Here is a 21573-nt window from a genome sequence, read left to right on the forward strand (position 1 = left end):
GATTCAGATAATGTATATGGCGGCAATGTTAATTTGAAAGGGATGGGAGACTGTGACTCAGAAGGTCTAAGGAACCCATGGTGTCAGTTGGGACCTTTGGGAAGTAGGCACTGAGATGAGACTAGTACTGTGAATAGTTCACTGGGGAAACGCTTCAGAAAGACAGAAAGGAGATGAACAAAATTCCTGTAGGGAAATTCTCCAGGCTGCAGTGTGGGTCAGAAGTGGGCAGGGTAAGCCAGAAGCTGTGACTCAGATCTGATTAAGTATTGGCTGATCTGATAAAGTATTCCTCAGGGACCTGGGAGAAAGAGTGATGCATTACAGATACCCCACACTGAATTGAAATTGTCCCACTCCAGTGTTCCTGTGGTGTTTAGAAGCCGAAGTAAGCACTGAAAGCATCGAATCTAAAAATTCTCGGGTGCCGGGACTCCTCGCCAAATTTGAGTTAACATGTTTCCACAAAGCCATGACTTGAAAATGGGTCACTCTGACCACTTCTGGACCTTATGGAGCCTGCTACACATTTTAAAAATAAAGTTTCAAAGATAAAAATCATGGCTAAGATCAGAATGATATCGATATAATAGGACCTTAAATCTCAGTGTCATATACGACAAGATGCCAGGTGACTTTCTCGTTCACAATCTTGCATCTATTACTCTGTTTCCGTTCTCTCGGAACTGTCTTGGCAGGACCTACAGGGATCAAATAATACACAAAATAATTAAAAGTTATTAGAACCCCCCAAATGATTGAGCCTACTGATTAAGCAACAGGACAGACATCCACGTCACTTAGCAGGCTGTAATGGTTGCCAAGTGTTGTAACCTTGGGCTGGAAAGGCGAGGGATTTATACAAACAGGATTGCTTCTCAGGCTTCCTTTACCAGGGCTTGGTCTGTGCCAAGTCCTGATTAAGTATGACTTCATTCTAGACATCCTGGGACCTGAGCCTTTAAGCCACATGCACTTGAGTGCCATCCAGGGGATGGCATGGGATCCAATACAGTGTGGACTCTGGGCTATTTATAAAACTGCAAGGAGATATAAAACTGCAGAACCTTTTTTAACTCTGTCTCTGTCTGTCTGTCTGTCTGTCTGTCTGTCTCTCTATCTCTCTCTCTCTCTCTCTGTGTGTGTGTGTGTGTGTGTGTGTAAATAATCCAAATCTGATTTAGCACTGTTCATATGTATTTAACTTGGGGGGGCCTGGCCACTTGGAATTGGATAATTTATCAGGGGCCTTGTGGTGTTGTGGTTTGTTTGGAGAGGGTCTCTTGTAGTCTAGGTTGGCCTCAAGTTCACTACAAGGTGAAGGTGACCCTCATGCCTCCAGGAAGATACCAAGCCTGTACCACCACACTGGTTTGTGTGGCACTGGAGAGTGCCCTCAAGGCTTTGTACATGCTAGGCGAGTACTCCACTCACAGAGCTAAATTCCTAGACCACACTAAGTTCTTTTTAAAAGTTGAAAAATAGAAGCTCAAGAAGGGATGCTGAGGCAAGTGCAGCTTCTCTTCCAGACATTCTGCTGTTCAGTTGTATAAGTCTCAATCTGAAAATGACTTCAATCGCTTCACTTCTCAGTTCCCAATTAGAGTTAATAAGAACCTTGGAGAGGTGAATGCTTTACCACGGATGGGATGGAGATAAGAATGCTGCCCATCTCAGGAGAAGAAGCAGACTGATGACAGGTGACAGTACCTGCTTGCTAGTACACATGGGCCCTATAGCTTCTAACCCCAGAGCTTGCTAGCTCCTTAGTTCTCTAGACCTTCAGAGTGACAAATTGGTGGTTGGCTCACCTGGAGGAAAGGTCATTATTCATGAAGGTGCTCAAGCAGTGGCGGGGAGTCTTCCATCAAGGGAGTTGTGGATGCAAGTCCTAAAAAGAGAAGGGGGATGTTCTTTGGTGACTCGAAAAGTCAGCTTTGCATCCAGGTGGGCATAGACAATGCCACGGGAAATAACCTCCTACCACGCAAGCCTCTCGCACATTGGCTGGCACCTTTCCTCATGCTCTCAAGTCTGCACACATACTTTTTGACTCAAAAATATAACTACATCACTTAATTGTCAAAGGTATCACTAATCCCCTTTTTAGTTTTGGGTGACCTAACTTAACTGCTAAACCTTCCTAATCTGATCTTTACATTTCCCTTTAGATCCTATTCCTCTCAGCTCATCATCTTATCCAATGGATGGCATAATACACATGTGGGTGCCACCTAAATTATCTATCACTGTGAAACAAACTCAGGTTGTGAGCTTCCCAATTACACATTTGTTGTCCCATAGTAATCCAGGTATGGCTAGTGGTTGGGCTCTAGCCTGGGACTTTTCAGGTACCAGGGTTGTGGTTACCATTCTGGGGAGGGAAAATACATGAAAGTGTGGGTGTCAATAGCCACAGATCACAGCAGGGCTGCTTTGGAAGCCAGTTGCCATGCCCTTGAGTTTCAACATGTTCTGTTTGCCTTGAGTAACCTTGTCTTTGTTCTACCTGCCCACCTTCCATCCACGTTTCCAGAATCATCTTAGATTCTGTCTTGGTAAGGGTTTCTCTCGCTGTGATAAAACATTGTGGCTGAAATGCTCGGAGAAAAGGTTTATTTCATCTTACAATTCCAATCAACAGTAAACAGTTTACGGTGAATCAGGGTTGAAACTCAAGCAGGGCCAGGAACCTGGAGACAGAAACTAAAGCTTTAGAAGCCATGGAAGGATGATACTTACTGATTTGCTTCCTAGTGACTTGCTCAGCCTGCCTAGGGATATCACCACCCACAGAGGGCTAGGCCCTCCAAATCAATAATTAATGAAGAAACCCCCCCCCCCGCACAGACTTGCCTACAGCCAGTCTAATGAACACATTTTCTCAGTCGAGGCTCCTTTTCCTAGATGACTCTAGGTTTGTGTCAAGTTGCCAACACCAGCTAGCACAGATGTCATCAACTTTCCTTCTCTGTTTTTCCAAAGCACTTTGCAATGCTATTATGTAATACAAGGATTTACATCTCATTGCAGTCTCTATCAAGAGATGTGGGAAAGCACAGAGGCTGCATCACTCCCAGTGTTTCCAGGACCAAGTTAAACATTGGCAAATAGCAGGTACTTGTGAGCCACATCAATGAATTAACTTTATCTCCTTCCATCTCATCACTGTCAACTTTTTTCAGGGGTCAAAACTAATACTAATGTAGAGTACAAATCATTCCCTTAGAAAAAGAGAGATGAGAATAGGACTACCAAATGTGGTTTGTTTTTTTTTTTCTTTTTAAAATGTTTTCATTTAAAGACCTTATCATTATATATATAACTTTTAATAGAAAACAGTTTTCTGGGGACTGGAGAGATGGCCCGGCAGTTAAGAGCACTGGCTGCACTTCTAGTATCTGGATTCTGTGACCAGCACACTCATGGCAGATACAACCATCTGTAACTCTAGAGCCAGGGAATCCAGTGCCCTCTCCTGGCCTCAACAGGTATCAGGAACACATATGCTGCATAGACAGACTTGCAGGCAAAACACTTATACACATACAATTAAATAGGTCTTAAGAAAGAATGTCTTCCCAGTGGAAAATTGAGATAAAACAAACATTAGCAATTGCTAAAGAGTAGAATTTGCCCATATTTTTTTTGTCACTTTTCATAGTTTCTGATCTCATTGTCTTAAAGTTCCATGGAAGAGTATGCGCATCTGTGCTGGCTAGCCTTATGTCAACTGGACCCAGGCTAAAGTCACTGGAGAGGAGGAAGCCTCAAGAAAATGACTCCATAAGATCAGGTTGTAGGCAATTTCTTAATTAATGATTGACGGGGGAGGGCCCAGTCTATTGTGGGTAGTGCCATCCCTAGGTTGGTGGTCTTGAGTTATATGTAAGAAAGCAGGCTGGACAGCCATGAGGAGCAAGCCAGTGAGCAGCACTCCTCCATGATCTCTGCATCAACTCCTGCCTCTAGGTTCCTCCACTGTTCAAGTTCCTGTTCTGACTTCTACAGTGTGGAAGTGGAAGTCAAACAAACCTTTTCTTTTCTCCCCAACTTGCTTTTTGTTCATGGTGTTTCATCGTAGCAATAATACCTTAACCAGGACAACCATCTAATAATGGTACTAAGGAAAGCAGGGTATTAACGTTAAAATGACTTAGCATGGGGTATCTTCCAGGCATAGATATATAAAAGTTCTTTTAAAATTGATGGGGAAACTTGAAGACTTTTCTGGCTTCTTGAATGCCACGATTCTGTTTTGCAGGCAGGATCCCACTTGCCAGAGACAGCTGTGTATTCTCTGGAAAAGTAGAAGTCGGTGCAGTGGTGAAGGCTTTGATAAACACTGAGGGTCAAATTCAACGATGAACTGGCTTTCTTTGAAAAAGGGTGGTGGGGGCTGGTGAGATGGTTCAGTTGGTAAAGGGGCTTGGTGCCAAGCCTGATAGCCAGAGTTTAACCCCCAGGACCCATCTGATGAAAGGCGAACTATCCTTTGGTTGGTTCACATGCATACTGTCACACAACACCTCTTACAGTAACACAAATAAATAAGTTTGAAAAATTAAAAAGGAGAAGTGAATGGAATTAGATAGGACACAGAGAGAAAGCTCTGATATTTGTAAATTCACTTGTTAATTTAAGTGATAATTTTCCCCCGTTTGGATCAAGGTTTATTTAAGGACCCTGTTTTGATTTCTCTGTGACCTCTGCCATCCCAAATTGGCTCCAGTAGGTCACGTTGTCAACATATGCAGCAAGACTGATATGAATTTTTAGATGTTACTGGGAGAGGTGGAGAGGAAAATAAGAGTGTGGATGGAGACAAGCGTATTAGAAAGAGTTTTGTTGTTTGTTTGTTTGTTGTAACAAACTTGTCACTAAGGTAGGCAGGGCATTGGATGTTAGCACAGAGGCAGTGGCATATGCCTGGAAGTTTGAGTTTGCCCCATGAAGTTCCCCTCGGAACACCTCCCCCAGTCTTCACTCTGTCCCATGTCACCCTGTCGACTACACAGATGTTTCCAATCTTTGCCTGTTAAATCTACCCGAGGCTGATAAATAAATGGCTTTAGCCCCTTACACAATAGGCTGAAGTCATTCTTAGGTTTTTCATTGAGGATGGAAATAATCATAAAATAAAATAGGGCTTGGACTCATCTACAGTGTTATTGGGATCAAACACAAGGTTTCGGTCCTGCAGAATTTCAGACTATGCAGCTCTAGCCCAAATCAATGGCCACAGAGTTTCTGGGAGAGTGAGACCTGGCCATAGATTTATGTCCATCTATGTGCACTCAAGGCTGAGAGCCACAAAATCTAATGATACCCAGTGCTCTAAGATAATGAGAATAAATCAAATTTGTGCAGAAAAAATAGTGCAAAGCCTGAATTCACAGTTCCCTGGCTTCCATTAAAGTCATCTTTCTGATGCACTGTGAAAACTTACCAGGTAATTAATATTCATGGTTACATCTATTTAATTAATTTAGGGAGTATAGATAGCAAATCTTTAGATGTCTTTGTAGAAATGGTGAGCTTTGAGCATTCCATATTGTTAGTCACCAGAATGCTGGGCTCTGCTGTAAGATTTCAGGAATTGGGCAGAACTGTTAACTGGTGAGAGGCAGCAGAGACCACGGCCAGCTCATTGGAGTGGAAGTCACATAAAACCATGTCCTAGCATGCATTTTGTTTTAGACTAGCCAAACAACTTAACGTTGGATGATGTTCAGTCTGGGGCCGCTGTTCTCCATCCAGTAGCATGGATGGAGAATACTCCATCCAGTGATATGGAATACTCCTGACCTAAGGGCTGGAGAGCGCTCAGCAGTCAAGTGTACTGCTCTGGCTAAGGATCCCTCTCCAGCACCAACATCCGGTGGCTCACGGCTTCCCGTATCTCCAGCTGCAGAGCATCTGAGATGTTCTCTTATCCCCTGGGCATGCACTTGCACACACATAAATAAAGAGAAACCAAAAGAGAAAAAGAGAATCTCTATACTAAGTACTCCAAGCTCCCACTCACCTCTGATGCTCTGAAGTGCGAAGGATGTCTAAAGCTGCCTGATATTATACTTCTTAAAATTTCCTTACAAAATATCTTCCTTGGACTATAGTTTACGTGTCATACAATTTGTTCACTTAAAGTTTCCAATTCAATGACTTTTGAGGTCTCTAAAGTCACTGGAAAAACATGTACATTTTATGAATCTACAGATTTTTTTGGATCTTGTTGGTGAATGAAGTGAATATATATATATAAACTTATTATCTATATATGTGCATGTGTATATATTCTGCTGTGACTCTCCAGAAAAAAATGTACATATATACATATATTCTGCTATGACTGGGTTCCTTTATTTTAAATGTTTTCAAGAGCCATATATATTTTATGTGTCAGTACTTTATTCCTTTTGTTTTTACTTTTGTTGTAAATTGAACAATTATAAATTGTATGTACTTAATCAATAGAAAATCATTCTATCATTTTTAATAGTTTTCTAGTGGACTCATTAGAGACAAACACACACAAGGCATGTCAGCAAACAGACATGATTACTTCTTTATTTTGCATCTGTATTCCTTTTAATTTATTCCCTTTGATTTAATTACTCCGGCTTGAACAATCTGTGTGGTGTTGATTATAAGTGGTCAGAGTGGGTGTTCTAGTATTCTGAACATAAGAAAGACCTTCAATTTTCTCACTGGAGAATATGTTATAAATGGACTTACTGTAGCTTTTTCTATGGTGAGTTATATTTCTTGTGTATCTAATTTGCTGATTTCTCTTTTAGCACCATAGTTAAATGTTGAAGCTTGTAACATGCTTTTTCTGCATTCTGGGAGAGATGGTTGTTTTTGTTTTTTTTTTTTTTTTTTTTTTTTTTTTTTTGAATCCTTTTATTCTGTGAATGTAATTGTTATACTTACTGATTTATGGTTATTGAACTATCCTTAAACTCCAAGAATAAACCATTGTAAATAAACCCTTTAACATACTGTTGAATTTAATGTGGTAGTATTTTTTTGGGGGGGTGTGTTTTTTTTAGGATTTTTTTTGTGTCTAGGTTACTCAGGGATCTTGGCCTATAATTTCATTTTCTTGCAACATCTTTGTATGGTTTTGCTATCAAGATAATGCCAGGCTTGTAAAATAAGATCAGAAGCATTCTCTCATACCATTTTTCTTCCTTTTTTTGGCAAAAAGTTTGAGAAAGACCAATTGAGATTTCTTTTCTTTTCTTTTTTTAATATTTGGCAGAATGCACCCATGAAAATGTCAAGTCCTTGGATTTTCTTTGAGAGATATTTTTTATTGATTTAACATACTTAGTAATACCCAGTCTGCTCAGATTTTCTGTGTCTCCATAATCCAGTCCTGGCAGATTGTACATGGTCAGGAATTTATCCACTGTTTAATGAAGCCAATTAGCATAAAATTGTCACAGTCATTTCTGTTTTCTTATATTTCCTCTTTTGATTGTTTGGTTTGTAAGATAAGTTCTCCCTGAGTAGCCTAGGTTGGTCTTACACTCTCTGTGTAGCTCAGGATAGCTTGAATACTGGAATGTTTTTGTTTTAATTAAATGTATGATTTTATTGTTTTATTTTCATTGTAAATGGTGCTGGGTTACACTTTCACACAAGTATGTAATGTATATTGAGCATGTTTCCTGGGGGCATTTTCATGGAAATAGGTAAATTATTTTGATTGTCTTTCCCTTCCCAACCCATAACCATCTGTTTTCTTATCCCTTCCCACCCCCAAACTCCACTTACTCTCCTAAAATATTCCATTGCTACTTTCATGTAACGTAGACATACATGACTCTAAGTATCTATATACAATCTAGGAAACACAATAAGAGAAAATATGAAGTATTATTTGTCTTTCTGAGATGGACTCAGTTTGCTTAATGTGATTATCTCCACGCCCTGCCTATGACATAGCTTCATTCCTCTTTACAGCTGAAAGCCATCCCAGTGTTTGTTTGTTTGTTCATTTGTTTGTTGTGAGTATCACATTTTCCCTATCCATTCCTCCTTTGATGGACACCTGAGTTGGTTCCATTACTTGGCTATTGTGAATAGTGTTGTAAGATATTTTTATGTGCAGGTTGTAACTTGAAGGATTTGGGGTAAACAACAGCAAGGAGTAGTAGAGCCAGACCATGTGGTAGAGCTACTTTTAGTTTTTCAGAGGGCTCATACAGAGTTCTAGAGTGTCTTTTTTACATTTCCATCAGCATTTGATAATGCCCACCACCGTCCTGCCAGCATTTATTGTTACTTTTTTTTTTTTAAGTGACTGCCTTTCTAACTGGGGTGAGATGGAATCTCAATTTCCTTATAAAGAAAAGGAGTTGTTTATGTTTATTTGTGCATGAATGTGCACCATGTGTGAGCAGCAGCTGTGGAAGCCAGAAGAAAGAGGGAGTCGGATCCTTTGGAACTCCAGTTACAGGAGGTTTTGAGCCACATGATGTAAGTGCTAGGAACAGAACTCAGGTCCTCTTCAAGAGCAGCAAGTGTTCTTAACTGCTGAGCTATCTCTCCAGCCTTCTCAATGTAGTTTTGAATTTCTCTACTGAGAGGAATTTATTTTTTCATGTTGGCCATTTGTAGTTTATCTTTTGAGAACTGTGTATATTTTTATTGGCACATTTATTGATTGGGTTATTTGATTATTTGTGTAGTTTTTTTTTTTTTCCTTCTAGACATTGCTCCTCTATCAGATGGATAGCTATCAAAAATTTCCCCTAATTTTATGGCTTGTTTGTTCACTTGATTGCTTCCTTTGCTGTGAAGCCTTTGAATTTCACGAGGCCTCACTATTTTGTGAACAACTGACATCCTTTTCAGGAAGTCCTTGCCTGTGCCTAGTTTTTGAAGTGTTTTCCCCTTCTAACCATTGGGGAGTTTCAAGTCTGCCGCTGAGGTCTTTTATCCCTTGAGAGTTGTTTTTTTGTTGTTTGTCTTGTTTTAACAGGAGGAGAGGCAGCAATCCAGTCTCATCATTCATGAAAGATTAAGCATCAAGCATCATGAAGCTTGTAGACATCCAGTTTACCCAACACCATTTGTTGAAAATTCTGCCCTCTCTTCACTGTGTGTTTAGCATCTTTCTCAACAGTCAAGTGTCCTATTCTATGAGCATACACCAGGGCCCTTGTTCCAGTCCATAGATCTATGCATGCTTTGTACCAGTACCACACTGTTTTTCTTACCCTGGCTCTAGAGTATAACATGAAATCAAGTGTGGTGATGTTTTTAGAATTATTTTTGCTCAGGGTTGCTTTTTCTACCTTGGCTCTTTTGTGCTTCCATATGAATTTTAGTATCCTTTCTATAAATAATGGCATTGGAATTTTGATAGAGATTGCATTGACCATGTGTATTTATTTTGACAGTATGTTCATTTTTACACTAAGTTCTTCCAATCCATAAGCTCAAGAGGACTTTCCATCTTCTAGTGTTTTCTTTGATTTCCTGCATTAATTTTGAGTGGTTAGTGTTCTTGTTTGTTGGTTTGTTTTTTTTTTTTAAATCAACTTAATACAAACCTGGAAAGAGGAAGTCACACTTAAGGAATTGTCTCCATCACATTGGCTTGTGGACAAGTCTGTAGGGTATTTTCTTGATCAATGACTGATGTGGAAAGGCCCAGCCCACTCTCGGCAGTGCCACCTCTGGGCTGTGGTTATGGCTGTAGAAGAAAGCAGGCTGAGCAAGCTTTGGAACAAGCCAGTAAGCAGCACCCCTCATGGCCTCCTCTTTTGTTTCTGCCTTCGGGTTCCTGCCTTAAGTTTCTGGCCTGACTTCCCTTCCTGATGGACTGAGGTTGAAATTAACCCTCTTTTCTTCAAGTTGGTTTCATTTTTTTTGTTTATTTGTTTGTTGTTATTGCTTTATCAGTGCTATAGAATTTATTGAGTTAATAGTCCTAATCAAGGATTCATATAAATAAGATATATTTGAATTGCAAAATTGTATGTGACAAAATGGGAGGACATACGATATAAATATGATTAGTATAGTATCTGATATAATCAAAATGTCCTATTTACGTGGCATTCAATAGAAACTTTATATAATTTAATTTTTAAACATTTTACAAATTTATTCTCTCATATATTACATCCTGACTACTGTTCCTCCTCCCTTCCTTCTTCCTAGTCCCTTCACACACCTCTCCTTTCTACCTCATCCACTCTTCTCCCTCTTTCCCTTTAGAAAATGGTGGGCCTCCTAAGGATATCCACCAAAAGTGGCATGTCAAGTTGCAGTAAAGCTAGGCACCTCCACTTATACTAAGGCCAAATGAGGTGACCCAGTAAGAGAAAAGGGGTCCCAAAAGCAGCTAAAAGAGTCAGAGACAACCCCTGCTCCCACTTTTAGGAGCCCCGCAAGAAGAGCAAGCCACACAACCATAGCATATATGCAGAGGGCCCAGGTCAGATCCATGCAGGCTCCCTGAAAGTCAGTTTGGTCTCTGTGAGGCCCTTTGAGCCCAGATTAGTTGGTTCTGTGGATTTTCTTATGGTGTCCTTGTTGATCATGGCTTTTAGCACAGTCATAGAGAACAAATTTTCTAAAAGTCTTAACTGTAGGGAGCTTTCACTTCCTTGGTTAGGTCTATTCCCAGGAGTTTATGTCTGAGGTAACTGAAGGGTTATCTTCCTGATATTCTTCTCAGTGTGTTTGTTATGTGGATATGGAAAGGCTGCTGAGCTTTGTGTGTTAATTTTGCAATGCCGCCAGTTCCTGAATGTGTTCATCAGCTCTAAGAGTTTCCTAGAGGAATCATTACGGCCTCAGACATGGAATTATTCCATCTGCAAAGAAGGATTCTTCACTGAGAATTTCTTAAAAAAAAATCTGCGATGAATCTTGTCAAATTTTGTTGTATGACTGTATAGTTTTTCTTCTTCATGTTTAGAATCTTTTCATTGCATTTGTTTATTTATGTATTTTGTGTGTGGTTACATGTATGCCATGGCCCCTATGGCTGCACAGATTATCTAGTTGTGGATTTCATCAGGTTTAAGCTATTCACAGTATAAATATGTATTTATTTATACTTGAGATTCTTGCATGTGTAGATTAGCCAAAGTTAGAAAGTTTCAGCCAATCGATCATACAGACTCTTGCCTCATGTCTGTTCAGAATTTGATTTGAAGGGCACTTCTTCTACCCAGCGACAGGTAGACAATATGGGATATGTCTAAATATAGCTCATTTTTTGGCCTATATATTTTTTTTTCTACATCAAACCCTCAGCTTCTTAAGTAGAAAAACTTTGTTTTAGCTAAACTGTTGTAGCACAGGCCACCTACACCAGCTAGTCAATAGGCTACTGCAGGATGATGGCAAGTTCAAGGGTTTCATAGGCTACAGAAGGTCAGATTGGTCAGGGAATTAGGGACAGGGGAGGTGGCTCAGCGGTTATGAACGGGTACTATACTCTCAGAAAACCCAGATTTGGTTCCTGGCACCCAAGTTAGGCAGCTCATGACCTCCTACAGTTCTAGTTCTGGAGGATCTGTCACCACCTTCTGACCTTTTCAGGAACTGCACTCATGTGCCCAAACCCCCACACCAACCACAGGTGCACACACTTGATTAAAAATTAAAATCTCTGCTAGGTATATACCCAAAGTTTGCTCAAGTACACAAAAGGGATATTTGCTCAACCGTGTTTATAGCAGCTTTATTTGTAATAGCCAGAACCTGGAAACAACCCAGATGTCCATCAACGGAGGAATGGATACAGAAATTGTGGTATTTTTACACAATGGAATACTACTCAGCAATCAAAAAGGAGGAAATCATGAAATTTGCAGGCAAATGGTGGGATCTAGAAAAGATCATTCTGAGTGAAATATCCCAGAAGGAGAAAGACAAACATGGTATATACTCACTTATATAGACCTATAAGATATGATAAACATAATGAAATCTATACACCTAAAAAAGATAATCAAGAGAGCGGACATGGGGTAAGATGATCAATCCTCATTTAGAAAGACAGATGGGATGTGCATTGAACGTATGACAGGAGTCTACTGAGGGCATTTGAAAGACTCTAACCAGCAGTGTTCTCAAAACAGATACAAAGACTCATGATCAAACTTTTGGCAGAGTACAGGGAATCATATGAAAGAAGGGGAGTTAGTATGATAGGGAAAGGATAGGAGCTCCACAAGGACCAAATATATCTGGGCACAGGGTCTTTTCTGAGACTGACATTCAACCAAGGACCATGTATGGATATAACCTAGAACCTCTGCTCGGATGTAGCCTGTGGTAGCTCAATAACCAATTGGTTTCCCATAGTGAGGGGAACAAGGACTATCTCTAACAGGAACTCAATGACTGGCTCTTTGACTTCCCCACCCCCCAAGGGAGGAGCAGTCCTGTTAGGCCACAGAGGAGGGCTTTGCAGCCAGTCCTGAAGATACCTGATAAAACAGGATCAGATGAATGGGGTGGAGGACCCCCCCCATCAGTGGACTTGGAAAGGGGCACAGTGGAGATGAGGGAGGGAGGGTGGGATTGGGAGGGAATGAGGGAGCGGGATACAGCTGGGATACAGAGTCAATAAAATGTAACTGATAAGAAAAAAATAAAATTAAAAAAAATTAAAATCTCATTTATAAGTGAATATATACCATGTGTGTCTTTCTGCTTCTGGGATACCTCACTCAGAATGATCTTTTCTAGATCCCACCATTTACCTGCAAATTTCATCATTTCCTTGTTTTTAACTGCTGAGTAGTATTCCATTGTGTAAAGTACCACAATTTTTGTATCCATTCCTCCATTACTGGACATCTGGGTTGTTTCCAGGTCTGGCTATTATGAATAAGGCTGGTGCAAACATGGTTGAGTAAATGTCCTTGTTTTGTACTTGAGCATCTTTTGGATATATGTCTAGGAGTGATATAGCTGGATCTTGAGGAAGCACTATTCCTAATTATCTGAGAAAGTACCAGATTGATTTCCAAAGTGATTGTACAAGTTTACATTCCCACCAGCATTGGAGGAGGGTTCCCCTTTCTCCACAACCTCTCCAGCATGTGTTGTCACTTAAGTTTTTGATCTTAGCCATTTTGATGGGTGTAAGGTGAAATCTCAGTGTCGCCTATAAGATAGGATAAATATACTAAAATCTGTATATCTAAAGAAGATAAACAAGAAAGAGGACTCAAGAAAGAGGTAAGATGATCAATCCTCACTTAGAAAGACAAATGGGATGGGCATTGGAAGTAGGAGAAAACAAGTAACAGGACAGGAGCCTCATGCAGAGTACCTCTGAAAGACTCTACCTAGTGTATCAAAGCAGATGCTGAGACTCATAACCAAACCTTGGGCAGAGTGCAGGGCATCATATGAAAGAAGAGGGAGTTAGTATGACCTGGAGAGGATAGGAGCTCTACAAGGACCAAATGTATCTGGGCACGGGGGTCTTTTATGAGACTGTTTCTCAAACCAAGGACCATGTATGGATATAACCTAGAACCCCTGCTCGGATGTAGCCCATGGTAGCTCAGTATCCAAGTGGGTACCCTCATAAGGGGAACAGGGACTATTTCTGACATGAACTCAATGGCTGGCTCTTTGACCTCCCCCTCCCACCCTAGGGAGGAGCAGCCTTGCTAGGCCACAGAAGACGGCATTGCAGCCAGTCCTGAAGATATCTGATAAGCTAGGGTCAGATGGAAGGGGAGGAGGACCTCCCCTATCGGTGGACTTGGAAAGGGGCAGGGAGGAGATGAGGGAGGGAGGGTGAGAATGGAAGGGAATGAGAGAGGGGGCTACAGCTGGGATACAAAATAAATAGGTCAAGAAACAAACAAACCAAACAACAGCAACAAAGCAACCACAAGACAAAAAGTCTCAAGGCAGACTCAAGTCTTAAACCCAGCTAGATCTCTTCATATTATTATTTTAGTTGTGTGATCTTATATAATTGTTTTATGTTTAGTGAACTTTAGTCCTGCTCACCCCCTTAAAAAAAAGAAAGGACAATAAGAGATTTCATATGAATATTAGAAAAACTGCAGATAAACATCTCTGGACCTTATTTGGCATAAGTTTATGCCTCAGTAATGTCAGTCCACTTTTCCCTTCAGATGGCAATTGAGCTAGTTGGCAGGGTTTTTTTTTTGGGGGGGGGGGGGCGCGACTCCACTTAAAAGCACTTAAACTGAAACCTGGATGATCTGGGTTGATAAGATTATCTAGATTGCTGCTAAATCTTCCTGCTACTTTGTCCTGGGGATACTAAGACAGTCTTAAACCAGAATCCTCGAGAAAGCAGTGCTTTTCAAGGTGCCTCTGAAAGGCGCTTTGTGCTTGCAGACAATCCCAGGAGTGTGCTTTCCAGAAAGATGGTACAGTACCGGCAGCACATTAATCTCGCCTCAAATCCTATTTCATGTCTTCCGGCCTTTGTGGAGGGGAGGTAGGTGGGAACAATTGATCTATTGAGAAATGCAGGCTGATCTCCCTCTGAGACCTCTACCTGGGTGACTACATTTGGACAGAAAACAAGAGCTCGGGGCCCTGGCCAAAGGTGGTTTCCTGTTTCCTCACTGAGGCTGGCTGCTGTTCAGTTGGGAAGTGCGCTCGCAAGGACTGTGACCCTGGGAAAGATGTTGAAAGCGCCCACCCTGTCAGGGCTTAATGAATTGTCATACAGGAACCAACTTCCTGCCACTATGTGGTGAGGAGGAGGCTGGCAGCTGGCTGCTCAAAGGCTGCCAGCTTAGCCCTTTGAGGAGCCAGACATGCCCCTGTGCCAGAAAGCTGGCAGCTGGGGTGCAGATGACCCCAGGGCTTCAGCTTCATGGAATCTAGGCCATGAACGAATCTGCTTCTTATCATCTCTTTCTTCCTAGTGAGCTTTAAAACCATAAAATGTTTTTTTTTCCTTTCCATCGTTAATATTGACAAATAGGAACTGCACTCATGAAATGCAGGCAGCTGGGTGAGGAATGTGCTGTTAAAGGATTGCTGTGATCAAATTAGCATGTTCACCACCTTCCAAGTTACCCTGCCTTTCTTTTCTCCTCTACTGAGAAAATTTTTTCATCTTTCCTCTCAGCACACTTTAATGTGCCATCTTAACTATGGTCGCCTAGATGTATGTTAGATTCCTGGAAGTTATTCATTTTATACCAGCACTCTGTAAACTTTGACCCGCACATCCCATCCATTCCTCTTCGCTACCCATGCAGAACACTGTTCTATTGTGAGTCTCAGTACTGAGCTCACACAGCCTTTATTTTTCTGTATTTGGGCTTGTTTCACCCAGGCTAATGTTTTCTAGCTTCATTGAGGTTGTTGCAGATACTAACAATGCATGTTCTTAGCCTACCTATTTAAAGTATCCAGGTAAGCAGTTTTGGCATATTCACAGTTTTGTGGCACTGAGCATTGCCATTAACTCTGGGGCAAGAAATAGATCAGCTCCCTGATATACCAGACCCCATTATAAAGGGAATGGGATAGGCTGCTACTTATGTAAAGTCATCTTTTCCCCACAAGAGGGAGGGTGAAATATCCTTACGATCTGTCAATGGTATCAGAGTCCTTTTGGAGAGAAACTTGACTTAGCATTTGTATGTGCTATGTGAACTCGGGTGTTTCTGACTAGGTTTCTGTTTGACCCCCACGCCCTTAATGTTAATAAGTGTTTTCCTGTTGAGTAAGCATAGAAAAATGCTCCAGAATACATTAAAATGTGAGTGACCTGAGAAATTGCTAGAACTGATTCAGTCTTCTTAGTTTACTGGATAATTTTATGAAAGGCTCTAAAATGTTTTCAGTTTCTAGGTCTGTGAAATGGGAAAGAAATTCCCTAGAATAGTTTAAAATGTCTATATACTAGCCGCCAGATAAGACATTTTGTTTGGTGCTATAGTTTTATGATTTTGTGGTTTTTATGATTTTATATCACCTCTTTGAAGGAGGTGAAAAATAGCTATGCATAATCCAGATGTACACAATTCCTGAGAGCAACAGGCTGAACATAAGCAAGAGGACCTGTTGACTAGGACAGACCTAAAAGTAAGGACTTTAAGAAACGAGTCTATGGCCTTGGGAGAATGTCTATGACCTCGGGACAATGTACATTACTTTGAAACAATGTCTATGGCCTCGAAGCAACATCTGCGACCTTGGAATGATGTCTGTTTACTTAGATCATCACTCTGTGCCTACCCCCACCCCCAAAACACATACTTTCTGACTCTAGGATTATATGCTTACTGGCTCTACCACTGAGCCATGGCCAGAGTCCTTTTAAATATTTCTATTTTAAAAACTGTAAAGGGTGGGTATTTCTAATTCCCTAACTTTTCTGCTTATCCTTGAACTCATAGTTCTCCAACATCAGCCTTCCGGATAGCTGGGATGATGGGCTTTGCGTGGCCAGGCTAGCCGTACTCTCTATGTTCGGGTCCCTCTGAGTCAGAAACAAGGTCTTTTCTTGCTGTTTGGATCTCACATTGTAGTTGTTGTTCATGGTTATTTAATGAATTCTCTTGTTGAAAGGACAAATGTAGGCTAGTTAGCAGACATGTGGGAAAAATAATGTTAGTTGAGGCAGACCAGACTAAGAAAGACCAAGTGTTACTGTGCATGTCCAAGGGACTGTGAATCTGAAAATAAATAATAGCTCCAAGAACATGGAAATGTCTTTTCCCTCAGCAGACCAGGCCACAAGTAATAAAATCTGTGGACAATAAGGGCGTCATAACAAAGGGGAGAGCTGTTGAATACAGAAACAATCCCTTCTCTACTAGCATTGGACTTAGCAGATGTGTAAATAAACAACATGTTAATTTTTAAGTATCTGGAACCAATCTGCTTTTATAAAACATGAAAGCTGTGAATTCATAAAAATAGTCATAAAACAGAATTGGAGTTTCCCTGAGCAGCTCAGACCGGGAACTTATGCTTTACTCCACCCCAAAGCACTATTCCAGCTTCTCCCTGCCATTAGGTTGTCTTCCTTTCTTCCTCTCTTCCTGTCCTCCCTTCTTCCCTTCTGTCCTCCTCCTTCTCTTTCCCTGCTTCTTTCCCCTCCATCTCCCTTCCTTTCAAATCAAGCCAGTGATTCCTGGCAATAAATCAAGGAGATGAGCACTGGTACTATTCATAAAATTGGTTAACTCACCCCGTGGCACATAATGACAGGCGGCAGGCAGGACAACTGCCTTTTGTTCTACCTTGAATCCAAATCTCAGGGTTTCATGCTGCAGCTCTGTCCATAAACACACACCTGAGGCCCTGTGAGTAGTTTACCAAGGCCATGTTTCCATAGTTACTCTTCACTGGGTTCTCTGCTATAGTGTGTCTCTTTGCTGTGGGTAACTGACTGAAATTAAATGGCCAATTGCCCTCTATACTGTTAGTCCCCATTCGGCAAACCTGGAGTGTCCTTGACAGTGAGAAAAAAAAATGAGCAGGATGTTGATTCTGCTCCCTGCTGGTTAATCTTTCCCTTGTCCAGCTGTGTGCAGGTGAAATACACTTGGAGGAAAGGAGACTAGGCAATGGGCCACTGTATTATTAGGCAAATTTGGCTTAACCACTATGGAGCTGTGCTCTGTGGCCTGGTTCCAGGGAGGTTCCTTTGTCTAACTGGGAAGACAGTCCCTTTTTATTATCCTAGACCTGTGGTTCCAAAACCAGTTTTTCTTAGAGAAACTTGAAAGCCTTTTAAACTATAAATTCTCAGGCCCCATCTGCAGGATTAACATGTCCAATTTCTTGAAAGGGACTGGGAAGTTTAAATACCCTTAGGTGATGGGGATGGCTCCAGTTGGTTAAGAAGCATTGTTCTGAGACTCTGCGTCCAATGTGCTTTTTAAAGGACATGGAGACAAAAGGGGGGGGACTCCCTTTTCAGAAGGAGAAGCCACTGTACCCCTAATGTGAGGAATAACAGTGTTCTGGAATCCTCTTCCCCCAGGTACTTGCTAGGGACCGTTAACACTGGCAGTGGTTTCCTGTACTCTAGCTCTGTGAAGACAAGGAGAACAAGGAGAAGCATATCCGGGTCCTTCCTCATCTGAAGTCACCCTTGATACATCCCTTAGATGTATCTTAACCCTTAGAGACATCTCCCCCAAGCGTTCCAGTTCTTCACAGCAAAGGCTCTGCTCTTCGTAATTCTCACTCTAGTTTAATTATCTAGGAACCGTGGGGTTGCAGGCTTGCGGAGCACAGAGGTTGTCTTCTACAGAGTTTCTAACATGGTGTAGGTGCTGTGATGTGGTAGTAGGTGGGGTCAGGTGACTTCCAGCCTTTTGTAGGGCAGAGGTGCCTAGAGGTGCCAGGGCAAGGCATGTTGGAAGGAAGGCAGAATGGTGTGGAAACGGGAGTGGAGAAAAGTGACTCTCAGAACCGCCTGATGCTGGACAGTGATGTTTCTCACCCCCATTAGGATGTCAGAACAGCTGTTTAAGCTCATGTTACTATCATAACAGCTGATAACCACATAAAATGCTTTATTTAAAAAAAAAAGTTATGGATGATTTGTCTGTATAGCACATGCTTGCCTGCTGCCCGAAGAGGCCAGAAGAGGAAGTCATATCCACTAGGACTGGAGTTGCCGATGGCTGTGAGCTGCCATGTGGATGCTGGGAATCAAATCCAGGTCCTTTGTAAGAGCAGCCAGTGTTCTTAAGCACAGAGCCATCTCCCCAGTCCTGAGTTATGGTATGTTTTTATTAAATAAGCTGATGGGAAACCCAACTAGGTATTTAACATAGGAAATACATAGGGATGTATACATAGCAGTGATGGCTTTATGATGTTCAGACAGGATGATGGTCCTAGGAAGGGGACAGGCAGCTTGCCCACTACTTCACAGAAACTAATAAATATCTGGACACATCCAGAACATGTGTCTGGATGCTTTCTCAGCATACAAAGTTATTGGACCAAAGTCACACCATCATTCTCAACATCCACAAAGGACAGTTAGCATTGGCATCATTGGCCCTTTGTCTATACAGTGGAAACTGGCATTCAGTATATCTCATCAACAGAATAATTATTCTTGATGCTTCTGATGCAGATACAAAATATCATGATTTTAAGGAACTACAAATATTTCAATCTTCATTGAGGATTTTTTTTAATTTTTTTTTTCAGATAGTAATTTGTAAACCGGGTTTATCGTGAGGTTTTTTTTTTTTTTTTTTTTTTTTAACTAAAATGTGCAATATACATGTTAATCAGTTTTTTTTTTTTTTTTTTTTTTTTCTGGGCCGAGCATGACACTTCAAACATGCTTGGCAAATGTTCTGCTCCTGAACCACATCTGTAGCCCAATCAGTATTTAATTTTTAAGTGTGTATGTGTGTGTGTGATGTGTTCAGGTGCCTATAGAGAACAGAAGAGAGCATCAGATCCCCTCTGGAGTTAGATTGAAAGCTACTAGATGTGGATGCTATGAACTGAAATCAGGTCCTCTAGAAAAATAAATGCTCTCAAGACTAAGCCATCTCCCTAGCAATTTTTTGTTGTTGTTGACTAGTTATATCTGGTTTATACCATGCATTACAGATTTTTCCACTTGAGGGTATTATAAAACATTTACCTTTTAAAACACTTTCTTCAGAGAAAATGATTATTTCCGTATCTAGACCCTCTGCAGAGGAGGAAGTCTCCATCACATGCGTATAAGGGTGACTGATGAAAAGGAGCACCAGGATTGCCATAGTTTGGATATAAACTTCTCCTCACAGGCTCATGTTTGAACAGTTGGTCTCCGGTTGATGGCTTTGTTCTGGGAAATTGTGGCCCATTTAGAAAATGGAAGCCTAGCTGGAGGAAGTGGGTTACTAGAAGAAGCTTTGCCATGGATAGCCTGGTTCAGCTTCCTGTCTCATCTCTGCTGTCCTCTGGAGATGCAAAAAACACATACCAGAAGCTTCCAGCACCAACGAGGTGCTTCCTGCTGTGCCTTCTCCACCATGGCGGACTATGACCCCTCTAGCAGTAAGCAGAAAGAATCCCTTTCTCCCATAAGCTGCTTATTGACAGGCACATCAATGCAATATCCAATACCAGTGTAGACCACCAAGGTTTTTGAAGAATTAAAAATCTTAGGATAAACATAAAGAAGCTAGAGCATAGGATCCTTTCCTATATTTTTAAAGGAAAAAATAATGGTGATTATTATTATTAATATTAATTATTACCATAATAATAATAAATATTATTATTATTGAGCCACAGTCTCACTATGTAACCTTGGCCAACCTGGAACTATGTAAACCAGGGTATACTCAAACTCACAGAAATATACCTTCCTCTGCTTCTGCCTTTCCAGTGCTATAGTTAAAGTCATAGACCACTGCATGTGGTATGTACTGTATTGTTTTTAGGTGTGTGTGTGTTGTTTACACACTCAAGTGCAGGAACCTGCAAAGGCCAGAATGTAAGAACACTGGGAGCATGATTTTCAAGTTATTTTGAGCTTCCCAACATGGGTTAGAAGCTGAACTAACATCCTCTGCAGGAGCATATGTGTTCTTAACCGCTGAGCCACCTCTCCAGTCCCTGTGTCTATATTTTTCAAGGTAAGGTCATGAGACCCATAAGCAAATGACTATTTATTTCCCTGTGACATTTACAGCAATAGCCTCTATGATCTGAATACTACAAACCACTCTCAGCATGATAGTCACGGCCGCAGGGTCATCTCTGCCTACTATTAGAACAAAGCCCGTGCCAAGAGCATCCCTGAATGCTCTCCCTCCATCCTGATGATCCTGGGGAGTTGCAGGCTCCAGACACTCTGGTGTTATTGCCCAGGAAACACTATAATCCCAGAGAAAAGCTATTATTATGGAATAGAGTTTTTAACTATGTAACAAGTCTTCAAGTATTCTCTGCTGAAGAGAGGGGCTTAGCAGGAATTTATTGCCTTCCACCCCGATTCCTCATCTTAAATTTCCAGCTCTGCCCATAATTCATCATCATTAAAGTCATTTATCACTAAAGTCTTATTCACATGCATCTTAGGGGCCATGATTCCAAAGCCTATGTGTTCCCTATTTTCTTTATGTTTCCAAGGATTGTGACAGAAGAGCCCCAAGAGGTCTGGGTTCGAGTCTTGACCCCCATCACAAGCTGGCCATTTGCCTCAGGGTCAAATATGTGATCTCTCAGAATCCCAGATGCCTTCCCTTAAACAAATGGACTTGTATCTCCCTAATTGAGCTATTGTGTTCATTCAATAAGATAATGTATATAAAAGTGTTGTACATAGGGCCTGGGAGCCATTAAACCCTAATGAATCTCTCCGAATCATACTCTATTACCAAAAGATATAAAGTTAGCTTTTTCTTGCTTTCACTTTCCATTCTTAACCTTAGTTTTATTTTCTTCTTCAATAATAATTCATACCACGATATTCCTAAATATATTTTAGAGTTATGCCTGGTGTGTGATCATAAATGCTAGGAAATACTGGATATTCAGGTTATTTGGATTTACTTCATACAGAAAGTTTTTATTCTTTATAGGTCTGATGATTAAAAT

This window comes from Psammomys obesus, unplaced genomic scaffold (assembly GCF_907164565.1).
Source record: "Psammomys obesus unplaced genomic scaffold, mPsaObe1.curated_primary_1811, whole genome shotgun sequence".
In the NCBI taxonomy this organism is placed as follows: Eukaryota; Metazoa; Chordata; class Mammalia; order Rodentia; family Muridae; genus Psammomys; species Psammomys obesus.